Source organism: Podarcis muralis, chromosome 4 (genome assembly GCF_964188315.1).
Source record: "Podarcis muralis chromosome 4, rPodMur119.hap1.1, whole genome shotgun sequence".
Taxonomy (NCBI): Eukaryota; Metazoa; Chordata; class Lepidosauria; order Squamata; family Lacertidae; genus Podarcis; species Podarcis muralis.
The window spans coordinates 83,908,923-83,935,961 of NC_135658.1; the positions used below are offsets into that span (position 1 = coordinate 83,908,923).

At 42.8% G+C, this 27,039-nt stretch overlaps 1 long non-coding RNA gene across 1 annotated transcript in view; it reads left to right on the forward strand.

Annotated features, from left to right (window-relative positions):
• Window positions 1–27,039, forward strand: part of LOC144327549 (uncharacterized) — a 164,208-nt gene that overhangs the window by 50,633 nt on the left and 86,536 nt on the right. The gene's annotated exons all lie outside the window — the stretch shown is intronic.

The window sequence follows — 27,039 nt, forward strand, 5'->3', positions numbered from 1 at the left end:
AGATGGGCGCACAACCCTAGAGTCTGGCAAGACTGGCCCGTACGGGCAGGGGTACCTTTACCTTTTTACATTTTAGTGTAATATGCAGTTTGCCAGTCCTTACTCCATTTGAAAGCACTGGCTCTCCGGAAGAAGAAACAGTTAACTATCAAAAAGATTTCTAGACTGTCCTGGCACCTTGTTAATAAGCAGAATGAACTGCTTGCAGTATCTGTTCGGGAACAAACAAGAAAACTAAGTGAGGCTTTAGGGTCAGAGGCAGATTTGCCATTATACATCACCAAGGACAATGTGTCAAGTGGTATATTTATCTGTGAAGTGGAAAGGAAATTAACAATTGCTGGAACAATTCACCCGGCATGAGTTCTCTGGAGCAACACAAATGACTGATGTCTGGCAATAATTATGGAGCCCGATCTATTCAGAGAGGAAGTTACTAGCATATTCACTTTGCTTGTTAACTGATTTGTTAGCTGTCCAGAGTGCACAAGGCAGAACAGAAAGTTTGCACTGCTGCTTCTAACATTTCCTAACAAGCTTTCCATTTGCCTCATAAATACAAAGTTGTCAAGCTGCTGTGTGTCATCTTGCAGGCGATATTATTCACAGTACTTTAATCTCCGAATGATTTTCAAAAGTAATGGTCCAGTATGCTCCACTGATCGCAGTATATATTTACAACCTACATGCAGGGGGGAAAACCTGGCAACCATTTGCCAGAGATGGCAATGGCATGGACTTATTTACTTTTCTTGACTTTGTTCCAAGAAATGTCACATTCTGCATGCAAATATTACGTGCCTTATTCTGAAGCATATTTTGCAGAACTTGCCGTTATTTGATAGGATCAGCATGGCGGGAGAAAAAAAGAGACAGGTAAAAGAGTGACAAGATGGTATTTTTTTATTTTGTTTGCTTGAATATCTGTCTCTAACCTGCTTTTCCATATGCAAAGCAACCAACAGAGTCCAACGAGGGAATGGGTGACTGTGTCCATTTCAGCTTCTCTCTGTTTCTTGTCCCCCCCCCCCAACACTCTTACTTGTTTTGTTTTATTTAATTTTTTCTATACTGCTTTTCAAAAAAAAATGCGTCAAGGTGGTGTGCAACAATGTGAAACAATAAAGCTTCATAGAAATGTATACATCATGTAGTAGGCCAAGAATGAACAACAAAAAGTGAACTAACTGGTAGATCAGTTCTGTTCTTAAGTTCATTTTTCCACATTTCCACATCAGTTTGCCAGTTAAAAAAAAAAGCCATAAAAACTCATCAGCATAGTATGACTTTCTCCTAATGTAAACACTTTATGAGTGGAAGGGCAAACTCTACAATCCTGAAACTGGGACACCCATCCCCAAAGTGTTTCCAAGTAAACACTTTTGCTTTCTGCTACATACAAGTACAGGATGCGGGTGGTGCTGTGGGTTAAACCACAGAGCCTAGGACTTGCCAATCAGAAGGTCGGTGGTTTGAATCCCCGTGACGGGGTGAGCTCCCGTTGCTCGGTCCCAGCTCCTGCCAACCTAGCAGTTCGAAAGCACGTCAAAGTGCAAGTAGATAAATAGGTACCACTCCGGCGGGAAGGTAAACAGCGTTTCCGTGTACTGCTCTGGTTCGCCAGAAGCAGCTTAGTCATGCTGGCCACATGACCCGGAAGCTGTACGCCGGTTCCCTCGGCCAGTAAAGCGAGATGAGCGCTGCAACCCCAGAGTCGGTCACGACTGGACCTAATGGTCAGGGGTCCCTTTACCTTACATACAAGTACAGTGGTACCTCAGGTTAAGAACTTAATTCATTCTGGAGGTCTGTTCTGAGCCTGAAACTGTTCTTAACCTGAGGTGCCACTTTAGCTAATGGGGCCTCCCGCTGCCGCCGCGCGATTTCTGTTCTCATCCTGAAACAAAGTTCTTAACCCAAGGTACTATTTCTGGGTTAGAGGAGTCTGTAACATGAAGCGTCTGTAACCCCAGGTACCACTGTATAGCAGCAGATTGGGATTGCCTCTGCCAAGAGAAACCATAAGCTGTGAAATAGACAGGACCTCTCTATGGTCTGCTTTTTTGGCTGTTTCTATCACAAACAACAATATCATAAACCATGAAATTGTCACACAACACTTTTGAAATTTCATGTTTTAAAAAATGATTGTTTTCTATCTTTATTTATTTTTTAAAGCTTGGGTTGATTTTAAAAAAGAATTGTCAGGATTTAACCAAAGTACGCTCCATGGAAACATGCATATTTTATGGTGGTTTTTTTAAATAAATAAAATAAATAGATAAATCACCATAGTAACAGTTTAGTTAAACGTTATATGTGAAGCAGTATTCAAGAAGCATGCTTAATGGATATGAAATGGCAAAGTAATAAACAGATTACATTTTTAGCAACCAGGGTGGCAATTTGTAGTACGTACGTGATCTGAATAGCACAGTCTTTTTGCATTAAGGCTTTGCAAATATTTATTTTAGCCATTGACAAAATTAACTTAGTCAGTCTCCAGTGTCCACTGGCAATGTCAATTATAGCCTCTCTGCCCTCTGGCAGATATCCACTTACATTTCTCAAACATAATAATGGGTGTATGTCAGCAACTCTTTGAGCTTCTTTGCCTGCAGAATCAGCTTGGAATCTATCCTAACAAACCGCACAGCATAAACAATGTGCAGAGAGACATCAGTTGACCTTATCAAAGCAGAAGTCTGTATATAATTGAGCACATTTAACCTGGTTACCTGTTGCAGACAATGTTCAAAATGTAGCAAAGACTGACTGTCAAATGAGAAACATGGTGTGTCCGAAAAGACACCATGTTGTATTCATTGTGCAGCTAAGCTGAACGTTCTCCTTGAGCAATGGAACATTCTTCGCCCTCTCCTCGCCACATGCTCCTAAAATCTATTCTATGGGTTTCACCAACCCTCTGAGCATAGCTGTCAAGCGTCCCTTATTTGGCGGGACAGTCCCTTATCCCAGCACCATATCCCACTGCTGTCCCTTATTGATGAGGCTTCATTTGGCTGCTGGCTGGGCTTTCTGCCTTTGGCTCGGAGAGGCTCAGAAGCTAAACATACCTGTGCCCGGAAAATCCCTTATTTTGGCTGCTGATCCCTTATTTTTGAGGCTGTTGGTCCCTTATTTTCAAATCTGCTATGCCTCTGAGACAGTTTTGGGAAAAGTGCAGTGGGAGGAGAAGGGGAAGTTCTCTTGTGCTAACACTAATACTTGCACTAGTGCAAAAAGTTTCGGTTTCTCGTTCTTCCAATCACCAGTTCTCCATATTTCCATGTCAGCTTGCTGTTGTCATTTTTAAATTCCTCATGAAGATTCATTAGCATTTTAGTACAAATTTCTCCTGAAGTACACATTTTTGTGGGTAAATTCCTGCCAGTATGCACATTTTTGCAAAGCCATCCTCCCAATATAATGCATTTCCGCATCTTCTTCTCTCTAATACAGTATATGCATCTTTATGCACACTGCTCTAGTAGATGCATTTTTATACATATTACTTGGCTGGAGAACTGTATTACCAGAATTTGGAGAAGTGTGAATTTTGAAGAATATCTATGTTTCAATTCATGAATTGTTTCGGAAGGTGCAGATTTGGTAAATTCTCCTTTAATGCAATCTGGATCAGATTTCTCCGTATAAGCATACATGAGTGGAAGTAAACATGCCTTGTGTTTCTTGTTATAAATACATTTGCTTTTGTCACCAGTGCTTTAAACATGCTCGCACACATTTTCCCCACGTGCAATTTAAAGTGACTGGAGCTGATGAAAGTTATAGTCCAAAACATCTGGAAGACAACAGGTTGGTGAAACTGCTTTAAAGTATTCTTCTTTTTTCCTTCCTTTTCCTCTTCTGAGCCTCAGCATCCCCCCCCCCCCTTTTCTTCGTTGCTCTCTTTTAGTAATTGCTTTCAGGCAGAGTGTGTGCTAGGGAGAGGGAGAGAGAGAGCGCTAGGTAGCAAGGGAATTAATTAACAGGCATCTTGTATGGCTATGCCTCTGTAGCTGCTGAATGATGTGTTCGAGAGATGTTGGACAATCAATTATACTGGGAGGCTTGATGCTGAAATTTTGCCAATGCAAAAAAGATTTCCAGTATGCCTTGTGGTGTTTTGTTTATACATAGTGCATTCCTTTAAAAAAAACAACCCAAAAAACAAATCACCTTCAATATTGCTCCCTTATTTTTTAAAAAAGATAAAATATTACCACCACGACTCAGACAGGAGCACACTCCTGCAGCATTTAGCAGGTTTCCTGCAGCATTTAGCAGGGCTTGTTTTCAAGACAGCTAATTTCATTGTAACTTAACAAGTCGATATGACATAAACCATCGGTCCATTTTCAGGGTGAATGAACAGATCACCCCACTCCTTTATGCTGAATTTCAGGGCAAGTAGTAGCACACAGAACAGTCTTATTACTTTAAGTCTTACTACTACTTTGTCCTGACGCAGTTATCCCTGTTCCAAAACATGCACATAATTCTGAGATACACAATATTTCTTAATAACAGCCTGGTAAACCCATCATTGCCCGCAGCATAAACTCTTCCTTAAACAGGGTTGCTTTCAAGTGTCTTCTAAAAGTCGGATAGTTGTTTATTTCCTTGACATCTGATGGGAGGGCGTTCCACAGGGCGGACGCCACTACCAAGAAGGCCCTCTGCCTGGTTCCCTGCAACCTTACTTCTTGCTGTGAGGGAACCGCCAGAAGGCCCTCGGAGCTGGACTCAGTGTCCGGGCTGAATGATGGGGATGGAGACGCTCCTTCAGGTATACTGGGCTGAGACCGTTTAGGGCTTTAAAGGTCAGCACCAACACTTTGAATTGTGCTCGGAAATGTACTGGGAGCCAATGTAGGTCTTTCATGACCGGTGTTATATGCATTCCAAAACCACTTAATATTTAAAAATCTCTTTAAGTGTACAGAAATACAACATAATAATGCAAGATAAATGCAATGAAGTAGTATCACAAAAATGAAAACACAATGTTAAAACCATTAAAACTGTATTAGATAAACAGATAAAAACAGGAATTCAGTAATTACAGGAGTAATTTGTTTTAATCCCCTGCCATGGCTGCAATCCATGAAATTAATGTAAGGCATGGTTATGTCCTTATAAAAAATAGTGTTAGCTCACGATTGATTTTATAGCCATAATCATTTGTTTTTTTATAAGCAGTCATATATAAGTATTAATTTTAATACCATTCATTTACAGTGTAATAATATGCATATCAACTCAGAAGTATGTCCCACTGAGTCCCATTGAGCTTTCTTCTATGTAAATGTGTAAAGGATTGTAGCTTTAATAAGTTAGCCATTGAACCATATTTGTCTGAGCTTCTGTTTTAAATAAACCAAAAACGAACCTTGGGTAAGTACCTGGAACCCCAGTCAGAGATTGGGGTGGCGCACACCAATATCCTGAGAGATATTTTTCTTCTCCCTTATTTGATAAATGCTTTTGCTGCCTGCAAAGTCACATCATGTGTAGCTTTTTGCAGATATTTTATACATAGATGCCCATGTTGACTGTTTATATGAATAAAAGGGGGTGGGGATACAATAATTGTTATGGAAGCGTTTTCTTTTTAGTCATATGTAAAAGAAACAGATGGTGTGGTATGAAACAAAATTTCCTTGTTTTGCTCATAAGGTTATCCTGTACTTTTTGAAATGTTGATTAGGGGAGAGTATGGGAAACGGGTGGCGCTGTGGTCTAACCCACTGAGCCTCTTGGGCTTGCTGATTGGAAGGTCGGCAGTTCGAATCCCCGTGACGGAGTGAGCTCCTGTTGCTCTATCCCAGCTCCTGCCAACCTAGCAGTCTGAAAGCACGCCAGTACAAGTAGATAAATAGGTACCTCTGTGGCGGGAAGGTAAACGGCATTTCCATGTGCTCTGGTTCCATTGTGCCAGAAGTGGTTTACTCATGCTGGCCACATGACCCAGAAAGCTGTCTGTGGACAAACGCTGGCTCCCTCAGCCTGAAAGCGAGATGAGTGCCGCAGCCCCATAGTCGCCTTTGACTGGACTTAACCATCCAGGGGTCCTTTACCTTTTTACCTAGGGAGGAGGAAATAACTGCATTTAAAGTACTTACATAAATAACAATTTAACACATGATTTTATAAAACAGTATTCTAATTTGGTACTATGAAATGCAGTATAAAGTAGGTAAGACGGTCCAGTGGAATAGGGAATGACATGGTGGGGGATGAGAACAAAATACAGTTTGGGGGGAAAACCATTTTGCTTTGCTTAATCACAGTTTTCACACCATTATCCGAAGGATAGAATCCCAAGGATCACACATCTGGTGTTCTGAACTTCAGTAATGTGGTGGTAAGTGCTGTAATCTTCCAAGAATGTGCGAAACCTAGAATTAGCACCACTGGGTTGAATATAATAACAACACTAAAAAAAATAAATTTAAAAATGTCAGTCCAGTGCATAAATCAATATCCAATTTTCTCAAACAACTTCGCACAGCTTAGCTTGCCTCTCATCACGGTGAACTTGACCACTCTGTAGAATGTGCTTCCATGTTAGCAACCCTCAAATAATCAGTTGCAACTCAATATTCCCTTCTAGGAGGAGAGTGCAACAATATACTGCAACAACATACTGCCGTGCAAGATTCCAGGGGTTCCAGTTGCTTGCCCAGAGTTCGTGTTTCCTTTTGGAATGAGGCACAGTGGAGACTGTGGTGTCTTTAGGATATATGGTTTATTTGCATTTAATGTATATACAACCTGAGCCTACGATGGAGGGGTTCACAGCATTAAGACTCCAAAAGTGTCTTTTTTCTCCTATAGTCGCAGCCTTGGATTCAAGCTCAAACTTTCTCTAGAGTTGCTGCTTTTTCTTCTGGGCTACATCACTGTAACTTTCCATACCAAACTCTGGCTTTGTCCTTCTAACTAACCACAAGCTGGGATAGAGGACCCCTCCCATTTGCCATCTCACACAGAGTCCCTTTCCTTTGTTTCCCTTAATGGCCCATCACCCAGGCTATCAGCTCAACACAGGACACTTGGTTTATACTTTTAACAGTTGCAGGATCCAAGGGTTAGAGGGATCTTTCAACAGCTTCCTTTCTCCCTCCTTTCAGCTTTAGTTGGATAAGGCAACTTTGTACAATTCGACAATTCGCAGAAACCGGGCTCCCTGGTTTACCGAGGAGCTTCGGAAAATGAAGCGGGACCTCAGACGGCTAGAGCGAGTATGGCGGGGTGCCCGTGACGGAGCCTCAAGAACATCTTATAGGGTTTTTATGAAAACCTACGAGATGGCAGTGAAGGCCGCTAAGAAGTCCTACTTCTCGGCCTCCATTGCCTCCGCTAGCTCTCGACCGGCGCAATTATTTAGTATAATTAGGTCTTTAACGTCCCTTGAAGGACAGCCAAATTTAAATAACAATTCGACACACAGCTGTGAGGCATTTGCGAGCTTTTTTGCGGAGAAGGTCCTGTTGCTCCGCCATGACCTCCCTGCCAATTTGGATACAATAAAGGAACTGGAGGCCCCTCGACTGTCCTCGGGTCCAGTACTGGACCACTTTGACCGGATATCCCCAGCCGATGTGGACAGACTCCTCCAAGCTGGAAAGCCCACCACCTGTCCTCTGGACCCGTGCCCGTCTTGGCTGATTAGAGCGTGTCCAGACGAGGTGCAGGCCCCCCTGGGTGATATCATCAATTTGTCCCTTGGCACCGGGATATTCCCAGGGGAACTGAAGGAGGCAGTGGTGCGTCCACTCTTAAAGAAAACATCATTAGATCCTCTAGATCTATCCAATTACCGCCCGGTTTCAAATCTTCCATTCCTGGGTAAGGTGATTGAGAGAGCGGTTGCTGAACAGCTTGGTAGGTTTCTGGATGAAACATCGGCTCTCGATCCATTCCAGTCCGGCTTCCGCGCTGGTCATGGGACCGAGACGGCTCTGGTCGCCCTAACAGATGATCTCCGTAGGCAGCTGGATCGAGGCGGGTCGGGGCTGCTGATTCTTCTAGACCTGTCAGCAGCCTTCGACATGGTCGATCACAAACTCCTGGACCACCGCCTTGCCGACGTGGGGATCCAGGGCACAGTCCTTCAATGGCTGCGCTCGTTTCTTTCTGGTCGGGGACAGAGGGTGGCGCTTGGGGGGGAATTGTCATCGCGCCACTCCTTGGTGTGTGGAGTGCCTCAGGGTGTGATTCTCTCCCCGATGCTTTTTAACATCTTTATGCGCCCCCTCGCCCAGCTTGTCTGGAGTTTTGGGCTGGGCTGCCATCAGTATGCCGATGACACCCAACTCTATCTGTTGATGGACGGCCACCCTGACTCGGCCCCAGATACACTGACCAGATGTCTGGAAGCTGTGGCTGGATGGTTACGTGGGAGCCGGTTGAAGTTAAATCCTTCGAAGACAGAGGTCCTTTGGCTGGGATGGAGCGATATGGGATTGAGGGGGCAACTCCCATCTCTTGCGGGGGTGCAATTAGTGCCAACATCATCCGTTAAGAGTTTGGGTGTAATCTTCGATACCTCCCTCTCTATGGAGGCGCAGATTACAGCTATAACAAAGGCGGCATTTTTTCATCTCCGCCAAGCTAAGCAGTTGGCTCCTTATCTCTCTCGCCTTGACCTAGCCACTGTGATCCACGCGACGGTCACCTCCAGACTGGATTATTGTAACTCGCTCTACGTGGGGCTGCCCTTGAGACTGACCCAGAAACTCCAGCGGGTGCAGAATGCCGCGGCGAGACTCATTATGGGGTCTTCGCTGTGAGATCATATCCATCCGGTATTATACCAGCTGCACTGGCTCCCGGTGGAGTACAGGATCAGGTTTAAGGTGCTGGTTTTAACCTTTAAAGCCCTATACGGCCTAGGACCCTCGTACCTACGGGACCGCCTCTCCTGGTATGTCCCACAGAGAAATCTACGGTCTGCAAATAAAAACATCCTAAAGATCCCAGGCCACAAAGAGGTTAGGCTGGCCTCAACTAGAGCCAGGGCCTTCTCAGTCGCGGCTCCAATCTGGTGGAACACTCTGTCACAAGAGACTAGGGCCCTGCAGGACCTGACATCCTAGAGGGATCTTGCAACAGCTTCCTTTCTCCCTCCTTTCAGCAAGACAGAGCTGTTCCACCAGGCCTTTGGTCAGGGCGCAGCCTGACCCCCTCCTCTGGCAATCGGCAATCTGCACAGAATTTGGCTTGATGGTTGCCATTAATTTGATTTTAATTTGATTTAATTAATTTTATAATGAATGTTTTAGAATGTCGGATTATTTTGATTGTTGTTAGCCGCCCTGAGCCCAGCTTCGGCTGGGGAGGGCGGGATATAAATAAAATTTATTATTTATTATTATTATTATTGTTCACTAGTAAAACCAATTATAACCTTTACCATACCTATAACTAGTCAATTATCAAACCATGAGGCTTTAATGTCATCTGTTAAGTGATCTGATCCCCTCCTAAATCCCAGAGGGGTTGCAAACAGGAGACATAAGCCCTGTACTTGGTTTATGCTCTCATCCCTCAGGGCTAGACAGCTGAGTGCTAAGGGAGAGTTTGGAATAGAGAAGTCCAAGAATTGACAGAAATGAAAACTGGAGAGGATATTGCCCGCCTCTGCTTATTCATGTTCAGGACAGAAAAAAACCTGAAGCAACAACAAAATATTACAAAAATACAGTGTTACAGATAAAAATGTTCCATTAATTCAAAGTTACTAATATATATATAAAGCAATAACAAATTGTTTTCCTTCTGACACACCCTCTCTCTCAGTCTCTGAGTTCTCACCCAGGGTCCAACAAACTCAGCTCATGCACAAAAATCTCACAATGAGAAGAGTTCCTGGAAACAGCAGACATCACCCTAGTCTCTCACTCTAGACTTGGTTATTTGGGGCGGGCCCATGGGAGATGGTACTTGCTCATTCTGTCCACAGCTGTGTCCCATTCAGCTGCACCCTCCATACCTAGTTGTTGAGTTTCCCAGGGGGTCTAGAAGATGGGGAAACGGTCCCACCACCATCACTCACAGCTCTTCACTCTTTGTCCTTACCTCCTCCTCCAGCTGCTATTCGCTGCTGTTATTGCTTTCAGTCAGCAAACAATATGCAGTTGATTATGTCCCCCCCCCTCACCTTGCCTTGTGTTACCTGTGCATTGACATGAATGGGATGAAATAACATAATGGCACCATAATTTTGCCATGGTGGGCAGCAAGATGAATAATGTAGTTTTTGGCGGAAGATGAACTGCAGCAGAACGGAAACATATGGCAAATACACCGTGGAATGGGAAATGATGCCTTCTTGCATCCCTAGTAGGACGACTTTAATTGGATTCTCAAGGTTTATGAGCAACGTTTGCTCAAGTAATACTGTATATATTGCCGATAAGTCATAGCACACTCCAAATTACCTTTTATTAAGACACATCAGGTTCAAAGCATTCTAGCAAAAAAGCTACTGAACAGAGACGAACAACATTTGCTGCTGTTTATGGGATGTTATAATTGGCCTGAGGGTTAGAAAGGAGTACTTAATAATCAAAGAGGCCCTTATGTTTGAGGTTCAGCTCGTGAGGTTACTGGCAAGCCCATTTATAAAGTACACAAAATTTTGTAAGGAAATGCCACGCTTTGTAGTGGATAGACAGCAGACGCACATATCAACACTTCCAGCTTTAATAGCTGTACTGGAGAGAGTCATGACCTTCTCCACATCTTCTCATTAGGAAAAGGAATACTAATGCTATTGATTCACTTCCTCAACAGTGTTGTGGTTTGGCACACTGCAGCTCTCCTTCACAAAGGAGTGTGAGAAGGGAGAAAGCAATTCTTGTTCCCTGTGCAGATGTGCCTTTTCTGAACTGAGCATGTGTAATTTTCCCAAACAGATTTCAGACAGCCATGAACAAATTTGATCTGATGGCTAGAGATACCCTGCCCTTCAAACTGCTGCCAAGTATATCCTAAACAGCCTCATTTTGTGAAGGTTTACAAAGCAAAGGAATCCTGATACGTGTAAATTTGGCAATCTATAGTCAGGATTGTAGGGATGTGAATAGCGTATTTTTCTGTGTATAAGACTAGGGTTTTTTTACCAAAAAAAAAAATGGTTTAAAATTGTGGCTCGTCTTATACATGAGTAGTGCTGAGAGGTGTTTTCTTAATTTGGAGTCCCCAAAAATAGGGGGCATCTTATACATGGGGGGCATCTTATGCACGGAAAAATACAGTAGATGCTAGGAGAGGATATATTTGTTAGATATCCTTCTGTATGTTCAGCAGAATGCAACCCTTTGCAGCTTAAATGGGAAGCTTAGATAGGCTAGTTTTAGCTTTTTAATTTTAAGTAATCCAGGATGCTTTAAGGCAAACTTTTCTCCCCCTTAAAATAATAATTACACAAACAGTCTTGTAAAAGGTAAAGATAACATTTGCTCACTCAGAATACTAGCTGAAGAGTAACAGATACAGCCGCTTTGTTCAGGCAGGCTTAAAATGGCAAAGACATGCTTAAGCCTAGCATAATATGGTGTCTGAACAGTGGAGCTCAGACTTAGCATATGTTCTCGCATTTCTGGCTTGGTGATGAGATGAAGAGCAAAGAGGTAGTGCCCATGCAGGTCAGGAGGTTGTAGATAGATAGTGGGAGTGGCTCTCAGAGTTCTCTCTAGTAAACTTACAGGAAAACTCCATGAGCTTCAGCTTCTATGATGTGCCTTGCCTATCTAGCAAATATACAACGTTGGTTTGGCTGCATTGTAAATACGATCGCATGGTCGGCAGTTCGAATCCCCGCGGCGGGGTGAGCTCCGGTCATTGGGTCCCAGCTCCTGCCCACCTAGCAGTTCAAAAGCACCCTTAAAAAGTGCAAGTAGATAAATAGGTACCGCTTTATAGCAGGAAGGTAAACGGCGTTTCCATGTGCTGCGCTGGTGCTGGCTCGCCAGAGCAGCTTCGTCACACTGGCCATGTGACCTGGAAGTGTCTTCGGATGGCGCCGGCTCCCGGCCTCTAGAGTGAGATGAGCGCACAACCCTAGAGTCTGTCAAGACTGGCCCGTACGGGCAAGGGTACCTTTACCTTTTATGCAGATGATGAACAAGTTGAATTAGGTGTGACTTTGCTCCTTCCATGATTTTATTATGCTGATGATGAATATTTTAATTCATTATGTACCCTTCACCCCGAGGTTCCATAATGATACGGATTTATGAAAAGGACATTTAAAATGCACATCAAGCAGGGGGGCAAATACCCACCCCACCCCTTTCTGGCCTGTTGTCTAGACCCTTCATCTGCCAACATCAGGAATGAGTGTTTTCCCTACATCAGCAAGAGGAATAGATGGAAGTCGCTGCAATTACTTCGTCTCCTCCTCATTGCATTCGAAGGTAAACACTTGTTATCTGGGTTGCTACCTGGCGGGCCCAAAAGCATGCAAAGTAGCCATGTAGAACTTTGCCAGTGGATACACACTCAGTGGATTATGCCAATGGCTGTACACTCAATAGGGAACCGAATAACAGCCAATCACTCAGTGGGGAACATAATAGCAGCCACTCACAGTTCCTTAGCAAATGCACCTGTATGATGCATGAACAAACATTTAAGTTACTGAGCAGTTGGCACTGTTATGACTTTAAGGCTCAAGCAGATGACAAAGTTTTGTTCACATCTTTGCTAGAAAAATATGTGGTCTTCCCTCCCTCCCCCCCCCACTAATGGGGGCCCTGTCATAATATCCAGGGCTTTTGATCAAGACTTTTCAACATTACAGGTTCTGTAGCCCCGCATGATCCATTTGTTATTAAATCATTTTTAACGCTTCAGTATCTTCAAATTGCGTAGGGACCTCATTAGTATTGTTCTCTTTGCAGCAAAGTCCCAAATTGCCATGCAGTAGAAATCAAAATGGTCTTCTATCCAAGTATTGTCATGCAAATATTTGGTAGATTATAAAATGTTATAGTATCATTATGCAAGTCCTTATATCTTTTCTTCTGTGACCTATATGCAACATTGGTTTCCCTTTGTTAATTTCTTGGATTCAGCTAAGGAACCTGTTAAATACTCCCTCGAATTGTGATTTTAAATTTTACATTGTTTGCTGCTGCTACTGCTACTGCTACTATAGCATGGTTTGAGATAGACAACTAATGAGCATGAAAATCCGTCTGCAAGTAAAAATTTCAGCAGAGCACACATGATTTGGTAGAGTCCTTTGCACTTGAACCTGAGTATTTAAAGCATATATTATTACAGTGGTACCTCGGTTTAAGAACAGTCCGGTTTAAGAACTATTTGGTTTACAAACCCTGCAAAACCGGAAATAGTGTCTTGGTTTGAGAACTTTACCTTGATCTAAGAACGGAATACGAATGGTGGAAGGGCACCGGCAGCGGGAGGCCTCATTAGGGAAAGCCCGCCTCGGTTTAAGAACTGTTTTGATTTAAGAACAGACTTCCGGAACGGATTAAGTTCGTAAACTGAGGTACCACTGTATCTTCTATGGGCCATTCATATTTTCTAGATGGCCCACTTCCCAGTTCCATCCAGTCTTGTTTCTGCCATATGAATTTCCTTAAGCAAGCCATTCTCTCTTAGCCTCAGCCTTTACCTATTCCACCTGCAATATGGGAATAATTATACAGATCTACTATGCGGGTTGTTGTAATAATATAATATAATATAATATAATATAATATAATATAATATAATATAATATAATATAAATAATAATATAATATAATAATATAATATAATATAATATAATATAATATAATATAATATAATATAATATGCTAATGCAGGTGTAGCATTTCTTATATTATATAAATATTGCGCTATATATTATTATTCACATGCTGTCAAGTACAGGAGTTCCCCTCTCCCTTCCAGTGGCTCACCAATAAGAATTAACGAGCATTTCGTAGATTTACAGTCCTTTTATTACAGCATTCTCTTACAAGCACGAACAGGCAACCTTCCGCAAGGACATCAGTTGCCTACTCTGAGTCTACCACATTTCCGCAGCAAGAAGGGTGCCAGTGGAAAGTTCCTCTCCCCCCCCCCTGCATTTCCATTGTTCTCTGATGCACTCGGACCTCCGAGTTCGGGGGGCGGGAGGGGGTTCCCTCCCGCTCTCGATTGATATATCACTCAGCTGCTCCCTCCCTTCTGGTTGCTTAGCTACTATCTTAGAGCTGGGTAGCTCCTCTCTCAGCTGTGCAGCTTCTGTGTCTGCCTGTCACCCTGCTTCTGGAAACGTTGGAAACAGGGAGGGTGAATATTCCCCCTCCTCTTCTGTTAGGAACTGATCTTCCTGCGATTGCATTCCCCAATCTTCCAATCCAGACCAGCTCCTGACACATAATCACCAATCTGTTGATGTCAAGGAGGGGCAGCGGAATAGGTATAAAAGGACAATTCCTGGATGCCAAGATCCAAGTTTGGGGCAAGTAGTCAGTAGTGAGAGAACCGCAGCTGCACTGCAGCTGGCTGTTCATTCCACCATTGTCAAGAAATTTACAGATGATCATACTCTTGCCCAGAGTATAGGACAGTGGAGTCATTCATGTTTTTGTGGCAGAGAGCCTGGAGCAAAGAGCACAGCACTGTCCTGGGTACAGTTACACAAATCACATCTACATTTCAAAGGCTTGTCTTTGGAGTCACCATGCCAAATGCTAACACAAAACAAGACTATCAAAAACATGGTTTTCATATTACACTTCAGTGCTCCTCAAGGGCTCAAGCCGAGAAACCTCTTCTATACATAACGGAAAAGGATATTTAACTTATTGGGGCTGAATGATCGTTTGTGACAAGCTCCTAGAAAAAGCAGAGACAGTGAAGTGCCATCTATTTTATGCTTGCTAGGAGTGCCCAAGATGCACAGTTTTGCATCCTATAGTGAGATGAGTGAGGGGCAGGAGTTGGTGCATGCAAAACAGAATCAAGATGTGGGAAGTTTACACTGCATCTTTCTACCAGGTATGCAGCATCAGAGGTCTACCAGAGGTCAGCATCATGAGCTTGGGTCCATGGCAAAACAGGGGTGAGTTTTGCTTATTCTCTTTCTCCTGGTAACACTGCAAAATGAGAAATATGCATTATTATTTTTTAATATAATTTTTACTGATTTTAACATATAAATTATAAAATGTACCACACAACTTTATCACTTATACAATCTTTTTAGACTTCCATCAGCACCTCTGAAAATTCACCGTTGTGATCACTTCTTCTGCATTTCTCAATTTTATATTACCTTTAAATCTCTTAACAAATCAACCTCCCCTTTATCCATTTTTGTAATAATTCCAATAATACTCCTCACAAAACTTCTTGCAAACCTACAAACGTCGTCTGCTCTTCACAAATACTTTTCAAATAGTCCGTAAATTTACTCCAGTCTTCCGTGAATTTCTGGTCCCGCCGGTTTCGAATCCTTCCTGTTAATTTATCTAATTCTGCATAGTCCATTAACTTCATCCTCCATTCTTTGATCGTCAGTAATTCTTCTTGCTTCCATTTTTGGGCCAATAATATTATTGCTGCTGTTGTTGCATATAAAAAAAGCTTACATTCCTTTCTGAGAAATATGCATTATAATTCAATGGTCTGAATAATTCCCCAGGACATAAAAAAAAAGTTCACGGAATAATATGAGTGCCACAAGACTTTTTGTTGTATATTCTGCACAGCTACTCCTCTCCAAATTGCTACAATGGTATCATGCACATAAAAGCACTTATTTCAGTGAGGTTGCACTGCTTCTAATTATTTCTTTAGTCATGTTAAAATATATTAATTAACAGCTGCCCTCTATAGCTATGGTGCTTTATATAGTACAAAAGAACAGGTCCCTGCCCCCAAGGGATATTATTAGATTAAAATATTCATATGAGTCTTATTAAAATGCATACCTTCCAACAATACAGAGATGAAAACGGGGACATTCTTAAAGCAAGGTCCATTCATTTAATCCACAATAGACGGATGAAGCAGGTTGTATAAGTAAATTGACCATTTCCTTTTCTTAAACTTAAGGAAAATGCAATAGAATCTTTAATCCCATAAATGACTTAGAGATAATGTATACTTATGCAGATTTATAAAATAGCTACAGATTTTTATAATAGGTGGTTATTAGGGTGGGCAGGTAAAGGACAAGCAGTCCACTGGTGTTCCAAAGTAGCCTCACCACATGACCCATGTAAAATGATAGTTCCTTAGAGATCATTCATATGCATATAGATGAGGAGTGAGGAAACTGCAGCTCTCAAGATGTTGCTAAACTATAGTTCCCACTATGTCTGGCCATTTGCCATTCTGACTGGGACTGATGGGAATTAGATTCCAGCAACATGTGGAAGGCTACAAACTCTTCACCCTGAGAGATGCATCTGCCTCACATTCAGGGGATTTAGATACTGGCTGGTGTGGGTAGAACCTGGATTTTAAAAAGACATATTTCTTGCTATACAATCTATGCACTGGTCTTTCGTCAGGCTGTGATGACAGTCTAAGCCATTAGAGGGCACAAGAGGCACAGTGACTGAGCCAAGATGTGGAAGTCAGCCCTGGCAGGAATCCACATTAGAGCCTGAATGGGTCACCTTGGGAGGAGCAGGATGGGAAGGGAAAGTGCTGCCATGAGCTGCTTACAGTGGGCTCTCCTCCCTCCCTCCCTCCCTCCCTCCCTCCCTCCCTCCCTCCCTCCCTCCCTTTCTTTCCAAATTCTTGCTCTGCCAGCAAGAACATATTTGGAACGGGACATACTCATCCTTCCACTGCAATGAAGTGGAATTGCATCCATCTGAATGCAATTCAGATGGATGCAATTTCATCCATCTGAATGAAGGTTCCTCCTTTGTTGCTCTCCCTACTCAAGGAGGTGTCCCGTGGCACACTGGCAAGTCACAAAACTGCAGTGCTGTCTATGCAGCTTGTTTCCTCATTCATCAAATTAGTACAGGGTGTTGTGAGGCCTGAGTTGCTTGCAGGTCTTCTGACTCCGAAATCATTGAAGTTTCATTACTAAAACTGGATTTTGTTGGAGGATATTACTTTGTCTTTTATTTGCTATATAAGGGGATGTTGATGATTGGTTCAGTATGCTCCTCCCTCCTCAGCCCCCCCCCCAAAAAAAATTTTTGGCATGAATTTTAAAAAATCCAGATGAATGAGACCTCATGCTCCTACAATAAAAATAAATAAATAAACAGCAGCCAATTTGTTGTTGTTTTTTAAACAGTGCCCCCATGCTTGCCACCTGAAACAGCTACTTCAGTCTCTCTCATAGTAGGACTGGCCCTACCTTTATTCAATGTCTTGCTAAAAGACTACATCCACATTATGATGTAGGGCAGGGCAGGCTGCTTAAGTCATTTTCTTTGATGCCACCAAAACTCACTACCACCCTGATTCCAGATTTTAATGATTGTGAGTTTCCTTTTTATCTCTACCTCAGACCTTAATCCACCATCTGTTCTCGTATGACACATCCAGAAAAACATGGATCAGAGCGGCATAAACAAAAGGCACAGAAAATATGCCTCTCCTGGGCAGAAAGAAATAATCTGCATAGAAACCATGCTTCACTTTTTTTAGTAAAATGGTGCAGAGAAGTTGTTTCGGCGCTTGAGTTCTGTGATGTGTTCTAATGGGAAAATCAATCATACGCATCTCACATATTTTAAGAAATGCCAAGAACTGTGAAAGGAGCCGTACGCTTTGTTCTGTGAAAATTTAATAACTTGAGCAGCACTAACAACCTCTTTATGTAGATCACCAGATAAATATGAGCCATAGAAGAACAAGATGGTATGCATTGCCGCCTGTTAATCATTCTTCCCTAGCAATACTGCATTGATATTAAAGGAGACAAAAATATTAAAAGACTCAAACAGGTGTCTGAGGCTGAGACAAACTCTTCAGCGTTGCAGTCAAATTACTAAGGAAGCAAACTACAATTATTTGTTTGTGGCAAACAGGGATCTCTATAGCACAATGAGTTCAGCATCCCTTGAATTAAGTTGCATTGCATTTCTTCCAGAATCTCAGGAGACCAGTTCTAGATCAGCAGGAGCTGATGCGTTGAAAATATTGTAGAGGACTCCGGGATTTACCATCTCACAAGCTATTAAGGTCATCCTTTTCTGCTGCTAACTTGTAGCCCAAATGGATAGAGGCCAAAAGGAGAGGAAAGATGAAACCAGTTCAAGACAGCCAAGCTCAGACTCTAGTCTTCAGTTTGCCAGGTAAGTTGCTGTACAATCAAATAGACTGGAAGCATATCCAAGTCAGGCAGCTGACGTATCCAGCTCCAAAGATTTAGCAAGTGAGGCCATCATCAGGTCACTGCAGCCCAAAAACCAGCCCCAAGAGATTATACACTAGTATCACAACACACAACAAGGGGTTGGAAATGCTGATTTGGAGGCTGCATGGGCACAGCACTCTCTGTAGGTCCCCTTAACCTGAAATAAAAACTTAGAATTATCTTTCTCAGATACCAATCTCCTTGTGCACAAGGCTGCATACATGTAGCACTAGTGTAACAGGTTACTTTTTGGGGGGTGGGGTGGCAAGAGATCACATGAATTCACATGAGAACGGCTGGACAAAAGCCACACACCCAGTCCATGAAAACTGGGTCCAAATCTATTAATATTTATTGACTGAGCAAAGTCAATACATAATACAAAGTAAATATTATTGCTTTCACATCCTGTTTGCAAGTTTCCTGATAACACTGTATAATTGCTGTAATTCCTGGAAATATTGTGATGCAATTTGGTACACATTTGCAGGGCACGATTCTGTGCGACACCCAACATCCTGTATTTCAGCAAACCCGATTTTAATGGACCACAAAATGCTAATAAAAGGAGAACAATTTTAAAATGGCAGCAGAACATGCAGAATGCACAAAAGTTCACCCACCCCCCATGCACAAAATAAAAAACAGCAAAAAATAGAATCTATCTGGACAGTGTATTTGCGTGCACCCAGCATTAACTAAATGGAATATTGTCAAAGAGGTAGCCAGGAAGATCAAACTGGCCTCCGTTTACTACCCTCCCTCTGTTTCTTTCCTTATGATTATTGGAAGCAGGTTGTATAGTACTTGACTACTTCATGCCTATTTAATTTCCCAGGGTGGGGTTGGGGGATCATGCTAACATGATGTCTCTGTTTTGACTTGCCTACTGGTCTGAAAACAATGTGCGAGGTGCCCTACTGGCCTCAATATGTGTCATGCCCCCAAATATTGTTTATCCTTTGCTGCCTGAAATAATTACATCCTTTCTATATGAGAATAGATTAGTGAAGATACTAGGCTAGATTGTCAGGAGCATAATTGGTAGGTCTCTGATACAGCCTTATTTTGACCCACAAATCCCTGCCAAGACATCAGTTGGGTAACCAAAGAAATAACAACCAAAAACCTACCCCAACAACCCTCCCACGTGCTAAATTTCCTTAGCGGATCCTCTGTTTAAATTAATCTCATTAACAGAATGGTAAGGTTCGCATCTTTGCCTGTATTAGTGAACCTCATCTTTTGAGTTCTGGAATGAAGTGATGTATGTTTATTTATTGTTTGTTGCTGTTGAATGTGTAGCCTTTAAAATTGCTGAAAATTGAAATATTTTTTTTTAAAAAAGATTTTTATTAAATATTTTTAAAAGCTTCCTAATGAGGAGAATGGGACATATGTATGTGTATGTAAATCTAAGGGTGATGGAGAAATTTGATTCAGTTTAAAGGCGGACTTACCCAACTTTCACTTTTCGAAGTGAAAACACAGCCATTCTTCAAAATTTCAAACCTCTCCAAATTTAGAAATCCATTTTGCCAGCCAAACGATATTTGCAAACATGCATATGCATGTGGAAAGCATGCATTAAAATGCATATATCCACAATATATCCATATATATTGTGTTCTACTGGGTGAAATTGCTTTGCAAAAATGTGTATAATAGGTAAATTTGCATACAGAAATGTGTATATCAGGAGAAATTCATGCTAAAATTATGATGAATTTTCATGAGGACTTTTTTAAGAAAATAAAATACAAGCTGATGTGGAAATATGGAGAACTCACCTCACTCTGTCAAATGATAGGTTCAGCCCTAGATGGAATAGTTGCTGCTAGGTGAGAGGTGATGAAAATGAACAGCCAAAGGCAGCTGGGTTCTCAGCAGAGTTTCTTCTGTTTGAATATAATCAGCAGGTTTCTAGTCCTTAAGGCTGCCAGGATAAATACGAGAGTCAGAATGCAATGCCACAAGGCAAAGGGGCACCTGGGTTCTAGCACTTAAGGGGTGTGGTTTCTGTGTCCTAGTTCCTTCTCCTGCCCCCATCTGAAGTAGAACAATTTAAGCAAAGTAGGTTTGATTTGCATAATTTATGATCTTGCATAATTCAGTGCAGAATCGAAGTTTTTCACTTGCAATACACAGAGCCCTGATGATCAACCACAGTCTCAATGTGAGTTCCCATTAGGAAATGGCAACTCATTGAGGTTTCTCATCAAGTTGATGGTGTGAGTTTGCCTTATGGAAATCAGTCGCCAGAATCTGACCCAGTCTACCCAGTAAAAGATGGCATCTGTGTGTCATGAGAATCAATGCTTCTTTTCTACAAAGGCTTTGTGGTCTGGTCCTGTTTCCAGCACATTAGAAGATGAATATGATTATACTGGCAGGAAATCAATAACGACTGAGAGAAAATAAATCCTAAGTACTGCCAACTAACCCAGTGGAAGGCATTTATCTAGCAGGCACTTCCAAAGCAAGCGGTTTTAATGCCCGAATTTGATCACAAGGAAGCAATCTGAGTGATAGTTGCAACGGGATGCATAGGTGTTGCCGCCAGCCCTCAGTGCGTAGGATAATGGGGAGGAAACGATCCCTCTTGCTACATTGCACATCAAAAGGTGAACACAAAGTGTTTGCGGTACTAAAAACGTAATGGAGGAAAACTAAAGCAATTTTCCTCTCCCCGTTGTCTCTGCCAATGAAATGGTTGCTCATTACAGCAGCACACAAAGATTAAACCATTTTAAGCCATTTTAAATTTAGATCAACTTTTGGTGAGTGCAGCCAAGACTCATAGCAGGGTGTCCCTTGCTGCTCTGCGAAGCATCTGGCCTGAGTGCTTCTTCCAATCAACCGGCAGCCGTTTAGAGAGGGGCTTTGTGTGTGGTGGCATTGTTTTCCTGAGACATTTGCTCCATGTCCAAAAGTATGTTTCCACAGTCATTTCTGGTTTCAGCCGGGTATAGGTTTGCCAGGTGTCAGGTGTAAGTCTACTAGAGGGGAACAAGACCAGGAGTGATAGCCGCTGCTTGGAGACACCGAGTAGCAGAACTTGTACTTACTAGCCCCTCTGCCTGAGCTCTTTTGGAAACCACCAGGATGTCCCTATTTTCATTGGAGAACTGCTGGAGGGTAAAGACCCCCAAACCATCTGAAGGCCATAGGGAAGGTTTTTGTTTAGTGTTTTATTATGTTTTTATATATGTTGGAAGCCACCCAGAGTGACTGGGGCAACCTATTCAGATGGGTAGGGTATAAATAGTATATTATTATTATTATTATTATTATTATTATTATTATTACTATTATTAAATAGGGCATCTGTATTTTCATTGGAGAAATGTTGGAGGATATGTAATGACTCAGGATGTCACAACCATTGACTATTGAATGGTACATGACAAGAAGACTGGCTACTTGTGTTTTGAATAAAGTGCACGGTGTTGCTTCTTAAGAACGTTTTTGTTGTGGAGGCGTTTACATGCGTCTCAGCCAAGTCTGTCATAGTGATATATCTCAGAGGACACTTTCATATCTGCGTTCCCTGTATGGGTCTGGGACGCACATTCCCATATTTCACTTCGCTGTATGTCACTTTGTTAAGTGAGGAAGCGGACAACCTATTGCTTTTCTTTCATTCTCTGATGCCCGGTGGCACATGCACACAACATATGTATTATTGTATCCTTTTGGCAGTCTCATTCACAAGCATCTGCTGTGCAAGGCCAGAGACGGCGCATACCTGGGCCTCGATGTGATAACAGCATCAGATCGCTCTTGTCTTCACCTTCTGGAAAAGTTCAGCTCTCTACAACAGCTTGAGGTCCAGACATGAGGCCAAGCAGGAGAAGGTAAAGGGCACAGCAAATCTAGTCAGTGTAGCAAAAGTAAAATGAAAAATTGTGTTGGCCTGACCTCCTCCAAACCTCCGTCCATTTTCCTGGAAAGCTTCCAAGACTGCAAAACAGTTACAGGACATATGAGCCCAGTGAAGTATGTGACATGAGTTGTAAAAGCGTTATTAAGCTCTTTTTGATGGGTAATTTAGCAGAGGAAAGGGAGAAACAATGGAAAAGGAGATAGAACACATTTCTAGGACTAATTCACAATACAGTGGTACCTTGGGTTAAGTACTTAATTCATTCAGGAGGTCCGTTCTTAACCTGAAACTGTTCTTAACCTGAAGCACACTTTAGCTAATGGGGCTTCCTGCTGCCGCCGCACCACCGGAGCACAATTTCTGTTCTCATCCTGAAGCAAAGTTCTTAACCTGAGCTACTATTTCTGGGTTAGCGGAGTCTGTAACCTGAAGCGTCTGTAACCTGAAGCGTATGTAACCCGAGGTACCACTGTACAGCAAAGAAAGGACAGAAACAAATTGAGAAAGCTGCAGGAATAAGAGGGGAAGAAGAATCCCAATGCAGTTCAGTATTTCATAAAAGCCACTAGTCTACTGGCAATCAGAAATATAAACCTACCATAGACACAGTGTAGAGAGGTTGTTTTTTTCCACCTAAGGGCCACATTCCCTCATGGGAAACCTTCAAGGAGCCACATGCCAGTAACAGGTGGAATCAGGGCTGTGGTGGCGCCTGCACATTGGGACTGGAAGGGCAGAAAGCAGGAGGTCCAATGGCTGGTGGAGCCAGAGCCAATGACAGGGGGAGGCCATTCATTCTAGTTTTGCCCCTATCTTCCTCCCTGCTGTGTTCTACAAGAGCAAAGCTGAGTTTAAGGAGGAGAAATTTGACAGCCAGGGGCACCCACTGGACTGGTTGCCATTTAGAAGGCAGGCAAGTGGGAGCTGGTAGAGGGCATCATCTCATTTGCCTTTATGGGGTGCTGAAGCAGAGACAAAAGCTGAAAGGAGCAATGGAAGTGACTTTTAGCTTTGTACAACAGGTTGCATTCAAGCCACACAAAAGCCCAAAGTTTCCATGGACACACGCACACATGTGCAACCCTCTGAATCACAATTCAAGGTTGTGTTGCATAGAGCTGGGCCAGAGAGAACCTGTGGTCTCAGGACAGCCCTGAGGGCCGGGTAGAAGAAGAGGAGGAGTTTGGATTTGATATCCCGCTTTATCACTACCCGAAGGAGTCTCAAAGCGGCTAACATTCTCCTTTCCCTTCCTCCTCCACAACAAACACTCTGTGAGGTGAGTGGGGCTGAGAGACTTCAAAGAAGTGTGACTATCCCAAGGTCACCCAGCAGCTGCATGTGGAGGAGCAGAGACGCAAACCCGGTTCCCCAGATTACGAGTCCACCGCTCTTAACCACTACACCACACTGGCTCTCCTAGGGGGCCCACAATCAGCCCATGGGCCAGAGATTTACCACCAGCCTCTGAGGAGCACCATGTGGCCGTCCACGATTTGCCAACAAAGGCCCAAACTAGACATAATGTTTGTTACTTTGCCCTTGCGTGGTTGATTTTTCTTTAACAAAATAGTGTGTTGGGGGCAAGCTGGGTCAAGATTGTCTCATGCAAGGGAGGAAGCTTCTTCCCTTTCTCCATCTATGGTCCCAGTTGGAATCCCTCCACCACATCTGCTCTTTTATAATGCGAAGAAAGCTACCATTGCATATTGGTAGGTTGGACCAAAACACATTTATTTGGATGCAAAGCCCAGTCACTTCAACAGAACTTGCAAGTAAGGTCAGATCCACACCATGCAATGGGGAAAAGGGAAAGGTCAGAATGGTGGACATGTCACATAATAACCCCAACATCCTTGCATCATTTCCACAAGCTTGATATGAAAATCTGAGCTGCCTATCGGAGTGAAAACATATTGCACATAAAAAGTGCATGTAGGCTGAGTAAAACACAGTGTTCATATCACCTATGGAAAGGGGAGAGAAGGTTGTAAAATTATTTAGAGAAATGTGGCCGCCGAACAGTCTGCAATTTATGCCTTGTGACTTTACTGCTTAATAACACGCAACCTATTTCTCAACAGATGCGGGAGGAAACAATCTCTCTTGCTGCATTAAAATTAATTTTGAATTGTGTATATTACGAGAACATTGTGCCGTTATTAACAACACACATTTTGAATATGTAAACAGCTCTGTGTTACCATAATTATAGGAAATGATGGAACTTTGCCTAGCACTGGAATTCACTGATGGAAGACCCTGCAGAGGGTGGTTTTCTCCCCTCCTCTCTGCCTCCGAGCGTCGCGAATCATGCATAATGTATCAATGCAGGCTGCAGCTGCTAACAGCAACCTGGCTTATGAGATATTTTGAAATTGTTTTTATTACTCACGGAAGTAGCCTTTTATCTGCTCCCCACAGGAAAAAAGAGAAAGAGAGAGAGAGATTGTTTAAAACATAATGGTAAATTAGCAAAATATTTTCTTCCTGGGTTTGACTCCTTGTACAGAAAAACAACACAGAGCCTACTAAATGCAAACAAAGGATTTGCAGTGACTTAAGCGGTCTTTACAGTAAGCACTTGAGCAGAGAATAGGGGTGCATAGTAAAAAGACAAAACTGGAAGAGCCGGAAGTAGACAGGGACGGCCCTACCATTAGGCAAAGTGAGGCAATTCCTCCTGAGCCCCTTGGCCATTCCCATCTGCTGGGAAACAGAACTGTGTGTGCCACATCAGGACTGTATGTGCATCTCATGCACCCAGTAAACCAGTCTTCTGCCCTCAGGTGCATCAGAGGTTGCTGTCTCGTTTTTGGTGTTGTAATAAGATTCAACTGACAGCCCAATCAAGTTCTGTACGTGGAATTGAGTGTGTGTGCCTTGTCCTTTGCCTCAGACAGAAAAAGGTATTGGGGTGGCCCTGGAAATATTAGTAACTGGGTGGGGGATGGGAATACCATACTGTGTGTTGGGTATTGTGTGACATTGGAATGCAAAAAGGTATGTTCTGTGTGCATAGAAATTCATTATTTTGAAATTAACGCCAAAGTTCTTTGCAAGGGCCTGTGTCCAAATCCCATGGAAGCCCACTTATTTGCCTCGTTCCCTAATGTGTTCCTAGCTCACTACTTAGAAAAAAGGACACCTGTTTTTCTCAGTGAAATGGGGAAAACTGAGGGATGTTTCTGTTCTATCATTGCTGAAGAATGTATCAGTGAAGCAGAACAATGAGGAATCAGAAGGTTTGCAATCTTGGACGAAAATACACTATATATTCAATTCCAGAAACGTTGCTGTGTTGCATTGTTGGTGCAGAAACAACAAAAGCATATTATGGCATACCACAGGAGATCAAGAGCCGGGAAGAGAAATTGAGGACAAAAATACATTATGCGGACAGACTTGAAAATTCTTCAGGTAGTCATGGTGGTTTCACTCGCAGGCTTTAATTAATGCGTCTCTCCCCCTGACACAGCAGAATGTATATTTTTACAGGAGTAGACTTAGCGGTGTAGGATTTGTATCATCTAATTACTGCCATTCTCTTCTTCTCAAGTAAGGAAAAGGCAGCATCTCTTTGTGTGCCTTCTTGCCTCCTGCAGACTGTGTCTACAACTGAGGATTTCTGCACTTACAGGTGAGACGGCTATACATGGATATACATACAAAAGGGGGTGATGGCACCCTAGTCCTGGCTGCCTATAAGCTACTGGCCCCACTTTAAGGTTTTAGTATTGGTATCTAAACCCCTTCACAGCCTGGGACTCAGGTATTTATCAACATACCATACACACCAGCTCCTAGGGGCCAAGGCACTTTTGCACCAGCCCCCAATGTTTTTTTCTGAGGGATCCAGGGCCCCTCAACATTCAGAGAAGATGGTGCCTCTGCAACACACCTTGTCAAATATAATTTGCCCCCGATTGTGTGGTTAACCCAGAGGAGGTGGGGACTCTTCTTGTTGTCCCTTCTGAGGATTTGGCCCATGTGAAAGGCTTTTTCTCCTGATTCTGGAGTTCCCTTCCCCAGGAAGTCTGGGCAGTGGAACTTGCCAACAAGTAAAAACATTTTTATGTTCCCATGCTTTTGAAGTAGACCAGTAGCTACCAGTGCAGATCTCACCAGCTCAGCATTGCTTGCTCATAGGAGTCATCTACTTGTGCACAGTGTATGTAAACATGTGTGAATACTAGTGAGAACCAGCTGGTTAAAGGGTTGGACTAGGACCTGGGGGACAAGGGTTCGAACCACCACTCAGCCATGAAGCTCACTGTGTGACCTTGGGCCAGTCACTGCCTCTCCACCTAATCTACCTCACAGAGTTGTTGTGGGGATTAAATGAGAAAGGGGAGAACCATGTATGCCACCTTGAGGTCCTTGGAGAAAAAGGCAGGATAGAAATGCAATATATAAATAAAAATAGGGCCAATAACAAAGAATTCTCTGCTCTGCCTGTAACTTGAGACATTCAACACATACATGCTAGCACCTGCCTGGAAATGTTGTTTGTTTCGGTTAAAGCGAACACATTTTTCGCTTGCTGCGAAGGCTACTCTTGCTACAGCAAAGATTTGTTGCCCTTCCCTCATGTATTTGTCCATGCTACTATTGTCAGGTTACAGTGACAGGAAAAAGAGAAAAAACACACGGATGTGCACACAATAGGCCAGAATGCATTTCAGGGAAAAGCTTTGTTCCACATGTTAGATTTCTGAAAGACACTTTAAAAAATACTAGGTGTGGAGAGCAGCAAGCTAGCATGTATGGGGGCTGCTTCCCCCCA